This window comes from Rhinoderma darwinii, chromosome 11 (assembly GCF_050947455.1).
Source record: "Rhinoderma darwinii isolate aRhiDar2 chromosome 11, aRhiDar2.hap1, whole genome shotgun sequence".
Classification (NCBI taxonomy): Eukaryota; Metazoa; Chordata; class Amphibia; order Anura; family Rhinodermatidae; genus Rhinoderma; species Rhinoderma darwinii.
The window spans coordinates 46,891,097-46,911,964 of record NC_134697.1 but is presented as its reverse complement, the minus strand read 5'-3'; the positions used below and the strand labels follow the sequence as shown (position 1 = coordinate 46,911,964).

Sequence of the window (20,868 nt, the reverse complement as noted above, 5' to 3'; positions counted from 1 at the left end):
TCAAGAAATTAATAGAAACATTGAAGAGTAACAGAATTTATAAAAGCAGAATCACAGGCCTGTTTCACATACAGCTCCTGTTGCCAGAGGGGGTCAGGCCGTGCTCGGTGCGCAATGTCTGCTGCCGTCACCACTCACCCCCCCCCCCCCTGACGGTCCCCATGCTTTCTGCTTGGTTTTGTAAACCAAGCAGAAAGCATGGGGACCGTCCAGGGGGATGAGCGGCAACGGCAGCAGAGAGGAAGCTGACGGAACAAAGCAGAAAGCGTGGGGACAGTCCATGGGGATGATCGGCAACGGCAGCAGAGAGGAAGGTGACGGAACAAGGCAGAAAGCATGGGAACTGTCGGGGGGATGAGCGACAACGGCTGACCAAAACAAAGTGTTAGTGAACTAGCTGTAAATAGTGCAGCGACAGAACTTTGCCGTGCACTGCTTGGGGTGGGGGACCACTCTTGGCTCAGGCAAGGCCCACTGGTTGATTTGGTGATCAGCTTGGGTTTGCTGTCAAATAAAGCCTGCTCTGCCATTGGCTATCCCAAACGTCAGTAACTGTATGCTATCCAAATCACATATCATCTATTCTAATTGGATAGCATACAGTTACTCACGGCAGTGGCAGGGCTGCGTGCAATAACCGAAAAAACAGAAATGCGTAAGGTGACGACTGTTATCTGCGCTGAATTTTGGTTTCGGTTATTTTTCGATTTATTGTCCAGCCCTATGTCATAGAGACATATCCGTAGGTTTGATCAGTGGGGGTCAAATTGCTGAAATGAAGGTGCAGAAGTGCTCAGCTGAGCGCTGTACTTCGGCAGACGAGCAGAGCCGATCACAGCCCACGGTACAGATCCCTTCTGCACCTTTGTTTTAGCGATGGTGGAGATCTCCGCACCTGGACCCCCAACTGATCCAAGCTTCTGATATGTTGCTACGACATATGAAAAGTTTTCTGAACGTGCAGTTGCTCTTTAAATAGCAAATTATGTGTTATGTTGGGTCGTAGCTATAGGAGTTGCTGAGGTAGCATATGCACCTGGGACCCGAGGCCCAAGGAGACACGAGCACCTTTGCCACATAAGACGTCAGTATTATAAATGGCACATGGTAGGTGGGGAACCCTGATACAGATTTTAATGCATTAGCTTTGGGGCCCTGGCTTTTTATTTATGGCTCTGGCGGTATAATTATGCTTACCTTTCTATCTTTATCTTCCTATACACCGCACCTTAATTTTCTATTGTGTACTTGATACGGTGCCAACGTTTGGGAGGTGACACCTATACAACAAACACTGCCATTTTCAGCCCTTTCACAGATGCCAAGAATCTCCAGCGCCTGCGTCTTCCAGTAAAGCGAGTCCTTTTATAGTAGCAGAGGGGAAAGTGCTCAGGATTTCAGCAGACATGTTAATAATTCAGTGTGAGTTATTACACGCTCCCTGCTAGCCTGTTCTGTTTACAATAGCCTACACTTTCACATAGAGACGCTGGGCGCTTGCCAAGGTGCATGGCAGGATTTCTACTCACTGTTTTTATGTCCACTTGGGACCATGTAGAGCTAATGACGGTGTCATATCTCATGACCTCTTTTGTGCAGACAGCACTATTTTCATGGGTTTCCTCGGGGTACCTAATGGATTTGACTTTTAGTTACCACACTAGCCCATAAATAGACTTCTTATTTGGCAACTTTTGCTATTGAGTGCCTGTCATAACCATTAATTTAACAATTAATTTATTTGATTTATGTGGGGGATGTTTAGCTCTGTACATTAAACAATGAGCTGATAGAACTCCTATTCTGCAGGGAGATCATATTGTGGTCTCCCGGGCAGGCAGCTGCTTTCCATACAGACACACACAGGAAAGCGACTGCCTGGGAATGAGCCTAAGTAATACCGTGAATGTTAATGCACCTACTACAGTATACCTGGACAGGGCAATATACCTAAGACATTGCTATCAATACTCAGAGGTAGACGGGAAATACTAGAGAAGACTCCGCACATTCACAGGGTTTCTCCACGACAATCCCACTAGAAAGCTGACTCCACTGCCATTATTTGCCAACTGGGTGCTCAGCAACCAGAATAGCACAAACACATGTAATATGTTTGGTAATAGAATAAATGCTGCAGCATTTACTGATATTGCAAAGGTTAATTTTATTCAACGGTCATGGTCCGTAGGATGTGGAAAAGACGGCGCTACGGCGCGTTTCATGTGGTCCCTCGCTTTGTGCCTTCACCTAAGACAGCTCTCTACTAAGAATACATGGTTTGTGCGTTGCCTCTTCCTGGCGATTGAGTCTCCAGGGCCTCAATGAATTTGTAACCGCCTCCAACTAAGGCCCTGTTTACGCAGAGTTCTGTGACACGGAAACCGCGTCGGGAAACGCGCCAAAGAACGGCTGAAAATACCTCCCATTGATTTTAATGGGTGGCGGAGGCGTTTTTTCCCACGAGCGGTAAAACCGGCTTGCAGGAAAAAGAAGCGACATGCCCTAACTTCGGGCGTTTACGTCTCTGACCTCCCATTGACATCAATGGGAGGTAGAGAAAGCGAATTTCGCAGCATTTTGGCCCGCGGCGCTCAATGGGCGCAAATGAAAAATGCCAGCAAAAAAATGCAGCAAACGGCATGCAGGCAGATCAAAATCTGCCTCAAAATTCCAGACGGAATTTTGAGCCTGCAAGAAACTTTGTGTGAACATACATTTATAATACTGGTGTCTTATGTTGCAAAGGGGTCTTTAGGCCCCCTCAGGCACAAGGGCCCAGTTGCGACTGCTGCCTCTGTACACAACCCTATAGGTATTCCCCCTGCCCTTTTCCAAGATCGAAACTTTTTACGAGAATTTAAATGCTTGAGAATTGGAGATTGGACTATTCAAGTGACAGCCACTACTGGCAGCCTTTACAGTGCCTTTACGGCTTATCAACCTACTTTCTTCAGATCCTGACTTACATCCAAATCTATGCAAAGGTACAGGATTTTCCTCCTACGGAAGAACCGGTGTAAGTGCGCATTTTCACTAAGTCTAGCATTCTCTTTGTGCAAAATTAAAGAGGATCTGTCTCTAGTTTAGTAATGCCCTATCACCTAGCTAATCTGATAGGCGCTGTCACATTGATAACGTTAGTGAAAATTGTGTCCCAAAACGTTTATTTTAAAAGTTACGTTTTTCTAAATATGTAAATGAGCCTATATTTGACAAGTGGGAGGTAACACCAACGACTCTCCTGAGGTGGAGCCTCTTCACGGTCTCTGACGCTGTCCTATCAGAATCAAGCTGCTTCACACAGTGTGAGAGACTGAGGCTGGAGGGAAGGGGGATCACTTCAAACAGCCATATCTCCGACTGTTGACCACCTAGAACAGCGGTTCTGGTGTTATGTGAAAGAGGAGATTCTAATCTTTCATATGTCCACAGGATCGCAGCTAGCTGGGACACAACCAGAGATAACACCAGTTGAATACACAGTTGGGAATTGAAGCTGTATACTATATGATCAGGCTGTGTTGCCTGGCAGGGGAGGGGGAGAAGCTGTATGCTGATTGGACAGCGTCATGCAGAAAACATTACACCGCCCAGAGTGAAAAGAAAGTCACCTTCTATTTGGCTATTAGAGACCTATTCGCACATTCAGAAAAATGCTGCAAAGCGCCTACTAGATTAGTTAGGAGATCGGGAATTAATAAACTGGTGACAGTCTCTTTAAGCTTCTGGCAACCCAGTCTAGTCCAACAGGTGTACAGAGTTTCTAGTAATTTATTATGTAGTAGAGCTGCACTCTTATTTTGTACAGATTTGTTAGAAAAAAAGTTCAACTTAAAGGGGACCTCTGGGACCCGCACCTATCTCTAGAACGGAACCCCCCTAAACCCGGTTCTACCTTTCTCGGCCCCCACTGCCTCCCGGCCACTTCCTGATTAGATGGTCAGGAGTTACGAAGACGGCGTGGCTCGCTGAGCTACGCTGTTTCCATAACTAAGTGAATGGCAGTAACGGAAGCAGTGTAGCACATGAGCTGCACTGTTTCTCTAACTTTCATTCACTTCTATGTGAGTTAGGGAAACCACGTAGCTCAGCGAGTTATGCTGTCTTCGTAACTCCTGACCATCTAATCAGGAAGTGGCCGGGAGGCAGCGGAAGCCGAGAAAGGTAGAACGGGGTTTAAGGGGTCCCATTCTAGAGATAGGTGTCGGTCCCATAGGTGTGACCCACATCTATCTGACATTTATAGCATATCCTGTGGATATGCCACAATTATCCTTGATGGGCAAACCCCTTTAAGTTTTATTTTTCTTGTGAAAACCTGTAGGGGTCACCGTTGCTACTTTTGTCCATAGATAAAATTTAGTGAGTGACAATGCAATAAAGAAGGGGAGTTTACTGGTATGAAACTGCATTATCATAACCATTTCCTGGTGCTCAAAAAAAAGAGAGAAGGAAATAGAGAAAAAAATGGGGGTGATGGTGGAGAATTGTCTTTTTTTAATATATTATCATAAAATTGTATATACACTACCGTTCAAAAGTTTGGGGTCACCCAGACAATTTTGTGTTTTCCATCAAAAATCACACTTATATTTATCAAATGAGTTGCAAAATGACTTGGAAAATATAGTCAAGACATTGACAAGGTTAGAAATAATGATTTTTATTTGAAATAATAATTTTCTCCTTCAAACTTTGCTTTCGTCAAAGAATGCTCCATTTGCAGCAATTACAGCATTGCAGACCTTTGGCATTCTAGCTGTTAATTTGCGCAGGTAATCGGGAGAAATTTCACCCCATGTTTCCAGAAGGCCCTCAAACAAGTTGGATTGGCTTGATGGGCACTTCTTGCGTACCATACGGTCAAGCTGCTCCCACATCAGCTCTATGGGGTTGAGATCTGGTGACTGCGCTGGCCACTCCATTACAGATAGAATACCAGCTGCCTGCTTCTTCCCTAAATAGTTCTTGCATAATTTGGAGGTGTGCTTTGGGTCATTGTCCTGTTGTAGGATGAAATTGGCTCCAATCAAGCGCTGTCCACAGGGTATGGCATGGCGTTGCAAAATGGAGTGATAGCCTTCCTTATTCAAAATCCCTTTTACCTTGTACAAATCTCCCACTTTACCAGCACCAAAGCAACCCCAGACCATCACATTACCTCCACCATGCTTGACAGATGGCGTCAGGCACTCTTCCAGCATCTTTTCAGTTCTTCTGCATCTTGTGTCACAAATGTTCTTCTGTGTGATCCAAACACCTTCAAACTTCGATTCGTCTGTCCATAACACTTTTTTCCAATCTTCCTCTGTCCAGTGTCTTGGTGCTTTTGCCCATATTAATCTTTTCCTTTTAGTAGCCAGTCTCCGATATGGCTTTTTCTTTGCCACTCTGCCCTGAAGGCCAGCATCCCGGAGTCGCCTCTTCACTGTAGACGTTGACACTGGCGTTTTGCGGGTACTATTTAATGAAGCTGCCAGTTGAGGACCTGTGAGGCGTCTATTTCTCAAACTAGAGACTCTATTGTACTTGTCTTGTTGCTCAGTTGTGCAGCGGGGCCTCCCACTTCTCTTTCTACTCTGGTTAGAGCCTGTTTGTGCTGTCCACTGAAGGGAGTAGTACACACCGTTGTAGAAAATCTTCAGTTTCTTTGCAATTTCTCGCATGGAATAGCCTTCATTTCTAATAACAAGAATAGACTGTCGAGTTTCACATGAAAGCTCTTTTTCTAGCCATTTAGAGAGTTTAATCGAACCCACAAATGTAATGCTCCAGATTCTCAACTAGCTCAAAGGAAGGTCAGTTTTATAGCTCCTCTAAACAGCAAAACTGTTTACAGCGTTGCTAACATAATTGCACAAGGGTTTTCAAGTGTTTTCTAATCATCCATTAGCCTTCTAACACAGTTAGCAAACACAATGTACCATTAGAACACTGGAGTGATGGTTGCTGGAAATGGGCCTCTATACACCTATGTAGATATTGCATTAAAAACCAGGCGTTTGCAGGTAGAATAGTCATTTAGCACATTAACAATGTATAGAGTGTATTTCTGATTAATGTTATCTTCATTGAAAAAAAACTGTGCTTTTCTTTCAAAAATAAGGAAATTTCTAAGTGACCCTAAACTTTTGAACGGTAGTGTAATTCATTTAACCCACTTTTGAATTAATTAATAAAATATTCATGCTCTATGGGACTGCCGGAGATAGTCGTGTACAGCGCTCAGCTACCTCCATGACTCTTAAAGAAAATTATTTAAGCGGCAGTGGGAATGTGTAACCGCTGCTCTGTTCAAACAGGGGACTCAAGACTCCCGTTCTTGTAAACGGTTGGGGTACCAAAGGGGGATCCCCAGCGATCAAACAATTTTCAACCATCCTGTGGATAGGTAATACGTTGTTACGATGAAATAAGCCCTTTAAGTGAACCAAATTCTACTTGAGCGATGAAGCTCCAAGTAGAGCTCTCCTGTGTGTATGCTGATCCGGAGAATATCCTGCTGGTGGCAATGTAACATGGAACATGAGCTTTACACTGAGACAGTACTTTACACGCAGCTTCCAGGATATACACAGGATATTGCTCTTATTATTCTTTGTTTCCATACAGGTTAGTATTGAAGATTATTATTTACATAATTTAACTTTGATCCTTTAGTTTCCCCTTCTGGATTTATGTACACGCACACTATGTATAGGTCCATATCAATACAAATGATAAATAATTTTATATATATATATATATATATATATATATATATATATATATATATATATATATATATATATATATATATATACTTTTTTACATTTATTTTTTTCTTCAAGTCTTTATAAAATATTTGTGTGTGTATATACTCCCATACGAGTGTCTTGTTTATTTCACCTTAGGAACACACTAGGCGAATACACTGCGTAAAAGAACACAGAGAATTCTGTCTGAAACACCGCACCAAATAGTGACGTTTTTCGGATGGTATGTCCGCTGCGAATATCCTGCAGGCCGTAGTCATGTTACACTATCTGGCCAAAAGTAAGTGGACACCTGACCAACCCACCTACGTGAGATTTTTGGACATCTTATTCAAAACCCAAAATACCCAAAATAATGGGTGTTGATATGGAGTTGGGCCACCTTGTGCTGCTATAACAGCCTCCAATCTGCTGGGAAATTTTTCCACAAAGTTTAGGAGTGTGCCACAGTCTTGCTGTAGCAGGAAAGGACCCCCCCCCCCCCCCCTTCTTGCCACAAAGTTGGAAGCACACAACATTTACATCTACATTCTTATTTCATTCTGTAATATTAACATGGCACTTCACTGAAAATAAGGGGCCTAGCCCAAACCCTGAAAAAACAGCAACAGGCATTTATTCCTCCTCCACCAAATTTCACAGTAGGCACTATGTATTCTGGACGGTAGCATTCTCCTGACATCCACTAAACACAAACATCCGTCTGGCTGCCAGATATTAAGATGTCATTCATTGCTTCCCAGAACATGTATTCTCTGCTCCAGTGTGTATATATACTCATTCGTATTTTTAAATATACATTGTTTTTTAATACACTGGGTTTATTTAAACATTTAAGTGCACCTCTTCAAAGAAACAGGTCTGTCCTCTCTGCCTTCTCCCATATGGTGTGTGTGTGTGTGTGTGTGTGTGTGTGTGTGTGTGTGTGTGTGTGTGTGTATACAGTGAATTAAATAAGTATTTGATCCCTTGCTGATTTTGTACGTTTGCCCACTGTCAAAGACATGAACAATCTAGAATTTTTAGGCTAGTTTAAGTTTACCAGTGAGAGATAGATTATATAAAAAAACCTGAAAATCACATAGTCAAAATTATATATCTTTTATTTGCATTGTGCACAGAGAAATAAGTATTTGATCCCCTACCAACCATTAAGAGTTCAGCCTCCTCCAGACCAGTTACACGCTCCAAATCAACTTGGTGCCTGCATTAAAGACAGCTGTCTTAAATGGTCACCTGTATAAAAGACTCCTGTCCACAGACTCAATTAATCAGTCTGACTCTAACCTCTACAACATGGGCAAGACCAAAGAGCTTTCTAAGGATGTCAGGGACAAGATCATAGACCTGGACAAGGCTGGAATGGGCTACAATACCATAAGTAAGATGCTGGGTGAGAAGGAGACAACTGTTGGTGCAATAGTAAGAAAATGGAAGACATACAAAATGACTGTCAATCGACATCGATCTGGAGCTCCATGCAAATTCTCACCTCGTGGGGTAGCCTTGATCCTGAGGAAGGTGAGAGCTCAGCCGAAAACTACACGGGGGGAACTTGTTAATGATCTCAAGGCAGCTGGGACCACAGTCACCAAGAAAACCATTGGTAACACATTACGCCGTAATGGATTAAAATCCTGCCGTGCCCGCAAGGTCCCCCTGCTCAAGAAGGCACATGTACAGGCCCGTCTGAAGTTTGCAAATGAACATCTGGATGATTCTGAGAGTGATTGGGAGAAGGTGCTGTGGTCAGATGAGACTAAAATTGAGCTCTTTGGCATTAACTCAACTCGCCGTGTTTGGAGGAAGAGAAATGCTGCCTATGACCCAAAGAACACCGTCCCCACTGTCAAGCATGGAGGTGGAAACATTATGTTTTGGGGGTGTTTCTCTGCTAAGGGCACAGGACTACTTCACCGCATCAATGGGAGAATGGATGGAGCCATGTACCGTCAAATCCTGAGTGACAACCTCCTTCCCTCCACCAGGACATTAAAAATGGCTCGTGGCTGGGTCTTCCAGCACGACAATGACCCGAAACATACAGCCAAGGCAACAAAGGAGTGGCTCAAAAAGAAGCACATTAAGGTCATGGAGTGGCCTAGCCAGTCTCCAGACCTTAATCCCATCGAAAACTTATGGAGGGAGCTGAAGATCCGAGTTGCCATGCGACCGCCTCGAAATCGTAATGATTTACAGATGATCTGCAAAGAGGAGTGGGCCAAAATTCCATCTAACGTGTGTGCAAACCTCATCATCAACTACAAAAAACGTCTGACTGCTGTGCTTGCCAACAAGGGTTTTGCCACCAAGTATTCAGTCTTGTTTGCCAAAGGGATCAAATACTTATTTCTCTGTGCACAATGCAAATAAATATATATAATTTTGACAATGTGATTTTCTTTTTTTTTTTTTCTTTTTTTTATATATATAATCTATCTCTCACTGGTAAAATTAACCTAGCCTAAAAATTCTAGACTGTTCATGTCTTTGACAGTGGGCAAACGTACAAAATCAGCAAGGGATCAAATACTTATTTTCTTCACTGTATATATGTACGTCCGGATGGGGTCCAGTGGCCATCTTCCCCTTCCCGATCCGGTCTTTGCAGAATACAGTAGAGTGGCCTTGATGGCCCCTACATTTGCCGATTGGCGGGGGTCAAACATTGATGGCCTATCCTAAAGATTTGCTATTTACATGCTGTTTAAAGGAAAACGATAGGGAAGATTTATAACCTTTACTTACATATTGTGGCTCCATTTGTTGTGTAAAGCAATGTGCACGTTCGCCTATTGAGCTGAGTGGTGGTAGATACACATGCTCAGTCGCTTTCCCCACAGTCACGTCCTGGCATTGTGATCCTCTGTTAACAGAGCAGCCAATAGAAGTCGTTTTCTGCCCTTCTAGTCAGGGAAGGAGCAGAGCCTCTGCATGGCAGTATAGCTGATAAAGACTCCTCAGCTTGTTAGGACTGTAAAGCTCAGCATCCTGACAGCACGTTTTGAGTCCTGTACAGCCCACTTAGTCGCAGGCCTCATGCACACGACCGTGCTCGTAATTACGACTCGTTAATTACTTAATTACATTATAAAGTATAGCAGCACGGCCCGTAAAATGAAAAAAATAGAACATGTTCTATTTTTTTAACGGCACGGGCACCTTCCCGTGAGAAAACGGGAAGGTACCCGTGACTAACAGAAGTCTATGGGCCCGTTATTGCGGGTCGTAATTACGACCCGCAATAACGGGTGTTTTTACGGTCGTGTGCATGATGCCTAAGGGAGTTCATACTGTGGATGTCATACAGTAAATATCTTCACTACTCTGGATCCCATGATACCTATCTGCAGGGAAAGTAAGTAGGGGCTATATTATCAGCTGCCAGAGGGGGAAGGAGACTGATTCAGCACAGGTAAGCAGCAGCACCAAGGGGGCACAGGGAAGCAAAAAAAGGTGAGGTATTTCTATATGCTAGAAACACTGCATCAATAGATTTTATTATAAATGTGTGTTTGATGAGGGTCTGACCCCCACAATTGGTAAAGTAAGGGGTCTGGAACATCTTCAGCTCCTTTAATGGAAACTATTTATATTTTTTAAAATTAGGAATGTTATACACGATGGACTTTATAAATCTGTGAAGACATAGGTTCAATAAGAAACTACAAGGAATTTTGGTGTAGCCGGCCCTATGACTGCTTCCGCTGGGTTCAGAGGAGAGTTTTTTTTCCCAGACTGGCTGTGAGAACTTGTGCATATGCGGTTTATTCGTCAGTTTCTGCTTCTGTTGTATGTGCTCTAGACTTCAGTTGCTCTTTAATATATTTGATGTTGAACATATAAGATTCCCAGTACAAGCTCTGGGGGCTTCTCTGTAGAGAGTCTGTATTTAATAATGAACTATCATTCTCTCTATATTTTCCTTCACTGGCAGAGCTAGAATATCTCTGGGAAAACTGGCTTTGGGGCTTTTGTATATATTTTATATTAAAACAAACGCGTTTTGAAGCTCATCTGCTGTTCCTCAAAACGAATGTTTGAATTTCCTAATTAATTCAAGTTAATTTTTCCCTTGGTGCTTGTATATTTGAACATTGGTTAGTGCCAAGATAAGGGATCCTGTATGTTTGTACAATAGGTGGTAAATACTGTGTTTGACAGGCATCGCTTGTCTCTCCTTGGTGCCCGGCATCCCAAAAGAGACTGATCTTTATTCAAAGATGCTGTGTAATCTCATGTATTATTCACTTTATATTCTTTAAAGAAAAATTTCCATCTACCAACAACAATGCAATGATTTTATGTGCTTCCAGTGTATAAATGAATGGTTTTTTTTTTCATATACTTTAGTGACAGACATTATAACTATAAATTGTATTTGCATTTTTACTTTAATTTGTTTAGAAGGTTCTCCTTCTTGAGAAGTCCCGCAACTGGTCATCTAACTCTGGGTGCAGATTTGTGAGGGTGACCATATACATGGACGCTTCATACAATATGACCAAAAATGACTGGATACACAGAATTTGAAATTGCTTGAATCTTTAGGTTTAGGCTACACAGCAACAAGAATTCTGGTGTTAATCCTGGTAAATTTTTAGATACGCCACTTTAATTGTTTTCTATGGGGTAAAATCACAAGCGATTTATTGCAAAAATTCGGACAAAGTATGCAATGATCGGAGGGTTGCTTGCAACTTTTTTCACCATGGAAAAACAATTGAAGTTGCTTCCATTACTTTAAAGAGGCTCTGTCACCAGATTATAAGTGCCCTATCTCCTACATAACGTTATCGGCGCTGTAATGTAGATAACAATAGTGGTTTTTATTTTGAAAAAATATCATTTTTGAGCAATTTTAGATTTATGCTAATTAGTTTCTCAATAGACAACTGGGCGTGTTTTTACTTTTTACCAACTGGGCGTTGTACAGGGGAGTGTATGACGAGCACCAATCAGCTGACCAATCGGTGTCATACACTTCTCATTGTTCCAGCCCAGCATGATCCACAGCACAGTGTGATTGTTCAGTGAAAGAAGCTGGTATTAGTATACAGCTAAGTATAGTAAGGGTATGTTTACACAGATTATTTTCAGAAGTTTTTCGGGCCGTAAACGCCCAGAAAAACAGCTGAAAATATGGGAGCTGAACGCCTCCAAACATGTGCACATTGATTTAATTGGGAAAAACTGTGTTTCTTTCCCGTTGGGCGTTTCGTACGCCCCGTAAAAAAAAAGTGCCTGTCACTTCTGGAGCCGTTTTTGGAGCCGTTTTTCATTGTCTCAATAGAAAAACAGCTCCACAAACGGCCGTAAAAAACGCTTGATGCATAAAAAAAACGGCTGAAAATCAGGGCCTGTTTTCCCTTGAAAACAGGTTTTGTTTTTTACGGCTGTTTTTAGTTTGCCGTGTGAACATACCCTAAAACATGAATGTTGTTAGAGCGGGGTTGCGGCTGTGTCCATTGCCCCGCTCCTGACAAGTGTGCATGCACAGTCAGCATGAGGTGATGTGGCCGGCGCTGCACTTATGATTGCCAGCACTGAAGACCAAACATGGTGCGCGCATTACAAAACACCCCCCATGTTCTGTCTTCAGTGCCTGCGCCGCCGCTCATTAGTGCAGCGCTGGTCACATCTCCTCATGCTGACCGCGTGCGCGAGCACTTATTGTCAGGAGCGGGGCAATGGCTGTTTACACAGCAGCAGCCCTGCTCTAACTGTGGAGATCAGAGAAACCACTCATTTCTGCCGCTATTCCCCTGAATGCATGCGATGAAAGCTGACCACAGCATTCAAGGGGAAAATGAGAAGGGGGATGCCGATTGTATGGTGTCACAGGAAATCCCTGTGATGCGATCGAGGGACATACCATATATGGGCAGACAGCCCAGGATCCATTGAAGGGCTGCAGGCTTGTCTGACCATATTTCCTGTTAGGGCATACATAGGTATGTCCTAACAATTGCCTGTGTACTATCAGTACGCAGGCTAATGTACTGGCATATAGAAATAAAAAAGTAAAAAAATATATTTTTTACAATGAACATTAAAATAAGTTTCAATAAATAAAATATACACATTCGGTATCGTCGCGACCAAAATTAATTTATAGCGTCATTTATGATGTTTACGCGGTTATAATATTGTTGGCAAAGTATCGTTTTGGTATTGAGTATCGCAATACTACACAAACTATCCGTAGCGAAGTCCAAATTCTGGTATCGTGACAACCCCTATATATACTAGTCCTTCTCAATGAATTAGAATATCATCAAAATGTTAATTTATTTCAGTAATTCAGTTAAAGTGAAACTCATATATTCTATAGATTCATTACACACAGAGTGATCTATTTCCAGCATTTATTTATTTTAATGTTAAGGAGTAAAGCTAAGAGTTAGGCCTCATGCATACGACCGTAGCCATGTGCACAACCGTGATTTGTGTCACCTGCGAGCCGCCCGCAAATCACGGGCCGTGCACATGGCCGCGTCCATTATTTTCTATGAAGCTCAATGCCCGTTCTTTCTGCGGTCCAGGCTCCTGGGCCATGCACGGACCGTGGAAGCCACGGTCGTGTGCATGGCCCCATAGAAACGAATGGGGCCGCAATTCTCCCGTGGATTTTGTGGGGGAATTGCGGCCGCAAAAGCACGTTCATGTGCATGGGGCCCTAATGAAAACCCAAAATTTATTATCTCAGAAAATTTGAATATTAAAGAAGCCCAATTTCAAAAATTATTTTTAATACCAAGATGTTGGCCTACTGAAAAGTATGTACAGTATATGCCCTCAATACTTGGTCGGTGCTCCTTTTGCATGAATTACTGCATCCTTCGGCGTGGCATGGAGGCGATCAGCCTGTGGCACTGCTGAGGGGTTATGGAAGCCCAGGTTGCTTTGATAGCGGCCTTCAGCTCGTCTGCATTGTTAGGTCTGGTGTCTCATCTTCCTCTTGACAATACCCTATAGTTTCTCTATGGGGTTTAGGTCAGGCGAGTTTACTGGCCAATCAAGCACAGTGATACTGTGGCCATTAAACCAGGTATTGGTACTTTTGGCATTGTGGGCAGGTGCCAAGTCCTGCTGGAAAAGGAAATCAGCATCTCCATAAAGCTTGTCAGCAGAGGGAAGCATGAAGTGCCCTAAAATTTCCTGCTAGACGGCTGCGTTGACTCTGGACTTGATATAACACAGTGGACCAGCACCAGCAGATGACACGGCCCCCCCAAACCATCACTGACTGTGGAAACTTCACACTGGACCACAAGCAACTTGGATTGACGCCTCTCCACTCTTCCTCCAGACTCTGGGATCTTCATTTCCAAATGAAATGCAAAATTTACTTTCATCTGAAAACAGGACTTTGGACACTGAGCAACAGACCAGTCCTTGTAAAGGCTTAGGAAACCTTTGCAGGTGTTTTGTGTTGATTTTCTGATTCGAGTTTCACATCAGGAGTCTACAATCTTCAACATTTACCCAATATTCAAATTTTCGGAGACTCAATTTTGGGTTTTTATTAGCTATTCGCCATAATCAGCAACATTAAAAGAAAAAAAAAATGCTGAAATTAGATCACTGTGTGTAATGAATCTATATAATGTATGAGTTTCACTTTTTGAATTGAATTACTGAAATAAATACATTTTTTGATTAATTCTTTGAGAAGGACTAGTATACAGTGTATATAGAACATCTACACACCCCTGTTTAAAATGGCAGGTTTTTGTCATGTCAAAAAATCAGTCTAAGATGAATCATTTCAGAACTTTTTCCACCTTTTAGGGTACGAACACACACACAGCGTAAACACTGCATTTTCCGCAATGGATTAATTGCGGAAAATCTGCAGCGTATTACAGTAGCAGTAGTGTGGGTGAGATTTTAACAAGTCTCGTTCCCACACTGAAAAAAACGCACATAAATTGACCTGCGGTGTGTTTTCTTCAACCGTATCGTAGCTCTTCTGTTGCAGTTTTTCCCATTGAATTCAATGGGGTGCTTCAACCCGCAACAAAGTAGTGTGTGTTGTGACATTTGCGGCGGAATCACAGCAAAAAAGAAAAAAAAATAATAAAGCTATACTTACCCAGAGTTACCTGCTTCTTCTCCAGTCCGGCCTCCCAGGATGACGTTGCATGCCAATCACAGGCTGCAGCGGTCACATGGCCTGTAACGTCATCCAGGGAGACCGTAGCGGACGTCAAAGGAGGGAGGGGGTAAGTATGTGCGATAATTTATGTAGTGGAATTTACGCCCGAACAAACGCACCATGGCGTGTATTAGATGCAGGTTTCGCTATTTCGCTATTCGATTTGCTTAGTGTGTCTCTATTTCACTATAGCATAGTGTTTGCTTTGCAAGATTCACATACAGCATCTTTCTAAATAACTGGTGCTTCAGTATAACATCCCTCTTAGTTTCCCTAATTAGAGATTGTCATGGACCCATGAATCATCACCCAGTTTTTCCTACCAATATCCTTTTAATCTTAGAACTCTTTAAACGTGCCAATAAAATAAACCTGACATTAAAGCCAACTAACTCTATATTCTATTAAGATACAGCAATGTCATTTTCGTTTCTTACTTGGCACTGTTAAATCGTGGCAGAGAGACTTGGGTGACGGCCAAACTAATTTCCCAAAAGGCGACTGAAACGGTAGTACAAAAAGAGATAAATATCTCCGTCTTGCAGTCGATCCCTGGAGATAGTTACCATTGTTTTGGGCTGCCCATTTCTTAAAGGGTTATTCCCATCTTCATAAATCTAGCTATTAATCTCACGCTTTTAAAGTTATTACTTTTTGTAAATACCTTGCCTTATCCCACTGATGTAGTTTTCTTGATATTCCTTCTTTATGTCGCTGTCAGTCCCTGTAGCTCGTTGTCTAGGGATCCGGCCACCACTATTTACCTTTAGCAGTGGCCGCGCTTGCGCAATGATATTCTCTCAGTCCTTAGGAAAGGATGTAATTTCTCTCGTGGACGCGCATGTGCGCATTAGATGCCGGCCCGGCCACCGTTCGTGAGGACAACACATCAGCGGTTGGCTCCAGGTACTACATTTAAACATGCAACTGTATATGATGATAAAACATGTTCTGCTTAGATACAGTGGACAGATTGAAAATCATCTGCTGTTCCGCAAGGGGGAGAAGTGGCTTTCCAAAAGGGGGGAAGTGGGTTACAGAGAAGGGTGGCGGGCTGTTACAGTGAGTAGTGGCGTGGGTGCATTGAAATTCACAGTGTGTTCGTACTAACCAGGCTTACCATGCCTGGTTGAGACGATCGTTCTCCCGATCCTGCTAGAACTACATTATCTAGCAACGTCGGGAGCGCACACACTGCAGAGCGGCTTGATTGACATCGAGCCGCTCACGCCCCTTTTTTATAAAAGATAACCAGCACTAGCTGAGTTATCAAATTTAAAAAAAAGGTAGTTAGGGAATGAATTTTATTTATTTTTTAACAACAATTCATTTATAATTTCATTTCTGATTAGAATACAATAAAAAAGATAAATTGACTCCACTTGGGAATAACCCTTTAAGCAGCCGCTTCTGATTTTGGGAAAGAAAATGGATATTTAGAATGACATAAGCTAATTTATGCTATCTAGACAAACTGGCTACTTTAAAGTTTATGTCTTTGCGCACAAGTAGCTGCTTGGGAATAGTCAGACGCATTTAATTATTTAGTGATCTTGTAATTAAAGGTGTAGTTTCATCTGATCGGGCGAGCGAGGATGAAATGTCATCTCCTCGCTTTTCTTATCTGCTGCAGTTACACAATGTTTTTTCATATCACTGAGGGTGCCCGTACATGTAGCGGTAGTGTGTTCCAGTTTTACCATCAGTCGCCACAGTTTTGCGATGCTGTTTTTGGCCGCTCTGCTTGTACAGGTGGAACACATAATTTCATTGTGTTTCTTGACCCGCGGCACACTACCGTTTTGTGTACCCTTACTATGTGGTACTGAATGTATTCTTATAATTTTAAATAATAATAAAAAAAAGTCAATTTTTACTTCAAACTTATCCAGATGTCACTACCGTATGCATTGAACTTTTAGGACGTCCCTAAAGGTATGTATTTTGGAGAAATAGGCCCTCGTGCCTTGGGGAGGCACAGTTTTCTTTAAATAAAATCAGAAATACCTCATACACATGGCCGTATAACGGTTTGGTGTGGCACAGAACTATGATAAGGCACCTATAGAATTATACAGGCTCATAGTATACCTTCAATTTTACATGGAAGCATATAGAGGGTTTTTTCTCTCACAAATATGTATAAAAAAATGGTGGCATGCCATATTAAATAAAATGTTCTCATTGTACAATGAAAAGTTCTGCAAATCTGTATTATACTTTGTATTTCAATTCCAAACCATTTTCAATGATTAAGCTTTATTTACATACATTTAGAAACCCATTTAAATGAAAAAAATTAAGTAAAAATATGTATTTTTTCAATAAACATGAAGTACTATGAAATATTGAATATTTTTTACTGCGTTTGCATAGTTGGTGCAGCAGATGTACTGTACCATAGAATGACTGTTGCATCGGGCAGCCCTTATGGGCACTCTTTTCATAATAAACATTTTTTTCACCGCTAAGTGCCGTACGGTGTAAAAACATCGGCAACGTGCATAGAATACACTGTGGATTTTTAATTCTGCAGCATGCCCTGTCTTGCAGAAATGCCATGGATTTGCATTATGGATTTAATCTATTAGGGTATGTTCACACGGAATGTTTTAAGCCGTTTTTCGGGCCGTTCAATGGAAAAAATGGCGTTCTGTTTCAATGGGGCGTTTTTTACGCGGCTGTTTTTTCAAAACGGCCGCGGGAAAAAAACGGCCGCGAAAAAGAAGTGCAAGTCACTTCTTGGAACGTTTTTGGAGCCGTTTTTCATTGACGCTATAGAAAAACAGCTCCCAAAACGGCCGTTAAAAACGCGACTTTGATTAAAAACCGTCTGAAAATCAGGAGCTATTTTCCCTAGGCCGATTCAGCAGTATATAATATTTACGCAATGTGTGAACCCGGCTTTACACAAACCATATATGATAACTCGTATAACTGTGCTCATCGTTGTGTTATATCCCAGTGTTTTAATTATAGTGTACTTCAGTAAGTGAGTTTTCCTAACCCCTTCCTGTACGTTTACGCCGCTGGCAGGTGGTACACCTTGCACAGTGCTAATAATATGCGGAGCTCACATGGAGCAGGCTCAGGAGCTGAGGCTGCATGATCAGCAGTGGGGGTCTGCTATAACATACAGCTGACACTGCTGCAAAGGGCAGGTTCAGAGCTAGCTGCGATTCCAAATCGTTAAATCTTGGTAGGGTCCTTCCTCTGTCAGCCCATTGGCACCCCCATGACTTGACCACAGGATGCCAATGGGTTGCCTTGGCAACAGGGGGCCTAACACACCCCAATATTTGTCATGGACGTGAGCCTATTCGTACCCCTGCCAGAGACTGTGTGTAGGATACTGACAGGCATAATACATTGCACTACATACAGTTAGGTCCAGAATTATTTGGACAGTGATACAATCTTCATGATTTGGGCTCTGCTGCCACCACATTCGATTTGAAATGAAACAACCGAGATTCCATTAGAAGTTTAGACTTTCAGATTTAATTCAAGGGGTTGAACAAAAATATCCTGTGAAGCATTTAGGAATTGCAACCATTTTTCTACACAACCGCCTCATTTTAGGAGCGCAAAAGTAATTGGACAAATTAACATTACCATAAATAAAATGTTTTTTTTTAATACTTTGTAGAGAATCCTTTGCAGGCAATGACTGTCTGAAGTCTGGAACCCATGGACGTCACCAAACGCTGGGTTTCCACCTTTGTGATGCTTTGCCCGGCCTTTACTGCAGCCAGAAAAACATGTTGTGTTTTTTTTTTAATTAAACATTTAGTGTGTAGGTGATTAAACATTGTTCAAATTTTTTTTATTTTTTTCACGAGTCAGGAAATATTATAAATTAGATTCTAATTTATAATATTTCCCATTGCTGGTCACTAGATGGAGCTATTCCCAAAATTGCAGCATTGCAAAATTGGGTAAAAAGCCCTCGCTCTAGTGAGCTCTCAGCATCCCCCCTCCTTTATCCTGGCTAGTGCCGGGATAAACGAGGGGTTTGAACGGTCTAACCTCCTACACTGTGTGTCGCCATTTTTTGAGCTAACACACAGTGTAGAAGGTTAACATACAGTAGTAAACGTACACAAACACGAACATACATTGAAATCTCTTACCTGCTCCTGCCGCCGCGGCTTCCTCCGGCCCGTCCGCTCCGTCTGCTGCCGCTGGTCCAAGTGCACAAGTCCGGAAGCCGCGACCGGAAGTAGTAATCTTACTGTCCGGCCGCGACTTCCGGTCCACAGGAAAATGGCGCCGGACGGCGCCAATTTCAAATTGGACTGTGTGGGAGCGGCGCATGCGCAGTTCCCACACAGACGGCGTACACAGAAGTGGATGGGACGGGAGCCGTTCGCAGTCCCTATGGGACTGTGGCTGCCGTATTCCATGTCTGTATGTGTCGTTAATCGACACATACAGAAATGGAACAAAAAATGGCAGCCCCCATAGGGAAGAAAAAGTGTAAAAATAAGAAAAAGTAAAACACAAACACACAAATAAATATAAACGTTTTTAATAAAGCACTAACATCTTTAACATATGAAAAATAAATTTGTGATGACACTGTTCCTTTAAGTTTTGTCTTAAGCAAGTGAAATGCAGCTCGATCGGGTTGAGATCTGGTGATTGACTTGGCCATTCCAGAATATTCCACTTCTTTACTTTAAAAAAAAACTCCTGGGTTGCTGTCGCAGTATGTTTTGGGTCATTGGACATTGCTTCACAGTACATATGGACAATCAACCTTGCTGCATTTGGTTGAATCTGAGCAGAAAGTAAATCCCTGAACACTTCAGAATTCATCCGGCTGCTCCTGTCTTCAGTCACATCATCAATAAACACTAGTGACACAGTGCCTTTGGCAGCCATGCATGCCCATGCCACCACCCCCACCATGCCATCACACTGCCTCCACCATGTTTTACAGAGGATGTGGTGGCTTTGAATCATGAGCCGTTCCAAGCCTTCTCCATACTTTCTTCCTCTCATCATTCTGGTCCAGGTTGATCTCAGTTTCATGCTGTTCCAGAACTGGGCGGCTTCTTTAGATGTTGTTTGGCAAAGTTTAATCTGGCCTTTCTATTTTTGAGGCTGATTAATGGTTTGCACCTTGTGGTGAACCCTCATGAAGTCTTCTCTTTGTGGTAGACTTAGATACTGATACCCATAATTCCAGGAGAGTGTTCTTCACTTGGGTAGATGTTGGGGAGGGGCTTTCCTTCACCATGCAAAGGATTCTGCGATCAAATACCACTGTTGTCTTCTGTGGACATCCAGGCCTTTTGGAGTTCACAAGATCACCAGTGCACTCCTTTTTTTTTTTTTTTTTTTTTAAAGAATGTGCCAAACTGTTAATTGACGACTCCTAACATTTGTGCTTCTCTATGTTTTTTTTTTTTTTTTGTGTTTTTTTTCAGCCTAACAATGTTCTGTTTTACTACCATTGAAAGCCCCTTTGACCTCATGTTGTGGGTTCACAGCAATAGTTTCCAAATGCAAATGCCACACCTGGAATCATCGCCAGACCTTTTACCTGCTTAATTGATGATGGATTAATGAGGGAATAGCCCATGCAGCCCATTAAATAGCTTTTGATATAATTGTCCAATTACCTTTTGGTCCCTTGAAAAAGAGGCAGCTACATATTAAAGAGCTGTAATTCCTAAACCCTTCCTCAAATTAGGATATAAATACCCTCAAATTAAAGCTGAGAGTCTGCACTTTAAGCCCATGTTCATGATATAACTGTATATTCAATATGTTTTGGTAAACCGCTAAAATGCCAAAACTTGTGTCACTTTCCAAAACTTGTGTCACTGTTAGGTCAACCGTCTGGACCTAACTGTAAGGGTATGTTCACACGGCCAAATTTCAGACGTATACGAGGCGTATTATGCCTCGTTTTACGTCTGAAAATACGGCTCCAATACG

General features: G+C 42.3%; 1 protein-coding gene across 2 annotated transcripts in view; it reads left to right on the top strand.

The window, feature by feature from the left end:
• The window catches only part of SGMS1 (sphingomyelin synthase 1), a 202,338-nt gene that overhangs the window by 22,854 nt on the left and 158,616 nt on the right, over nt 1-20,868 (top strand). Inside the window, exon 3 of one of the 2 annotated variants that reach the window (XM_075842653.1) lies at nt 6,897-7,038. The exons of the other annotated variant lie outside the window; for it this stretch is intronic. The gene's annotated coding sequence lies outside the window, so the exon portion shown is untranslated. The remainder of the gene's footprint in view (nt 1-6,896; nt 7,039-20,868) is intronic. 2 annotated transcript variants of the gene reach the window in all.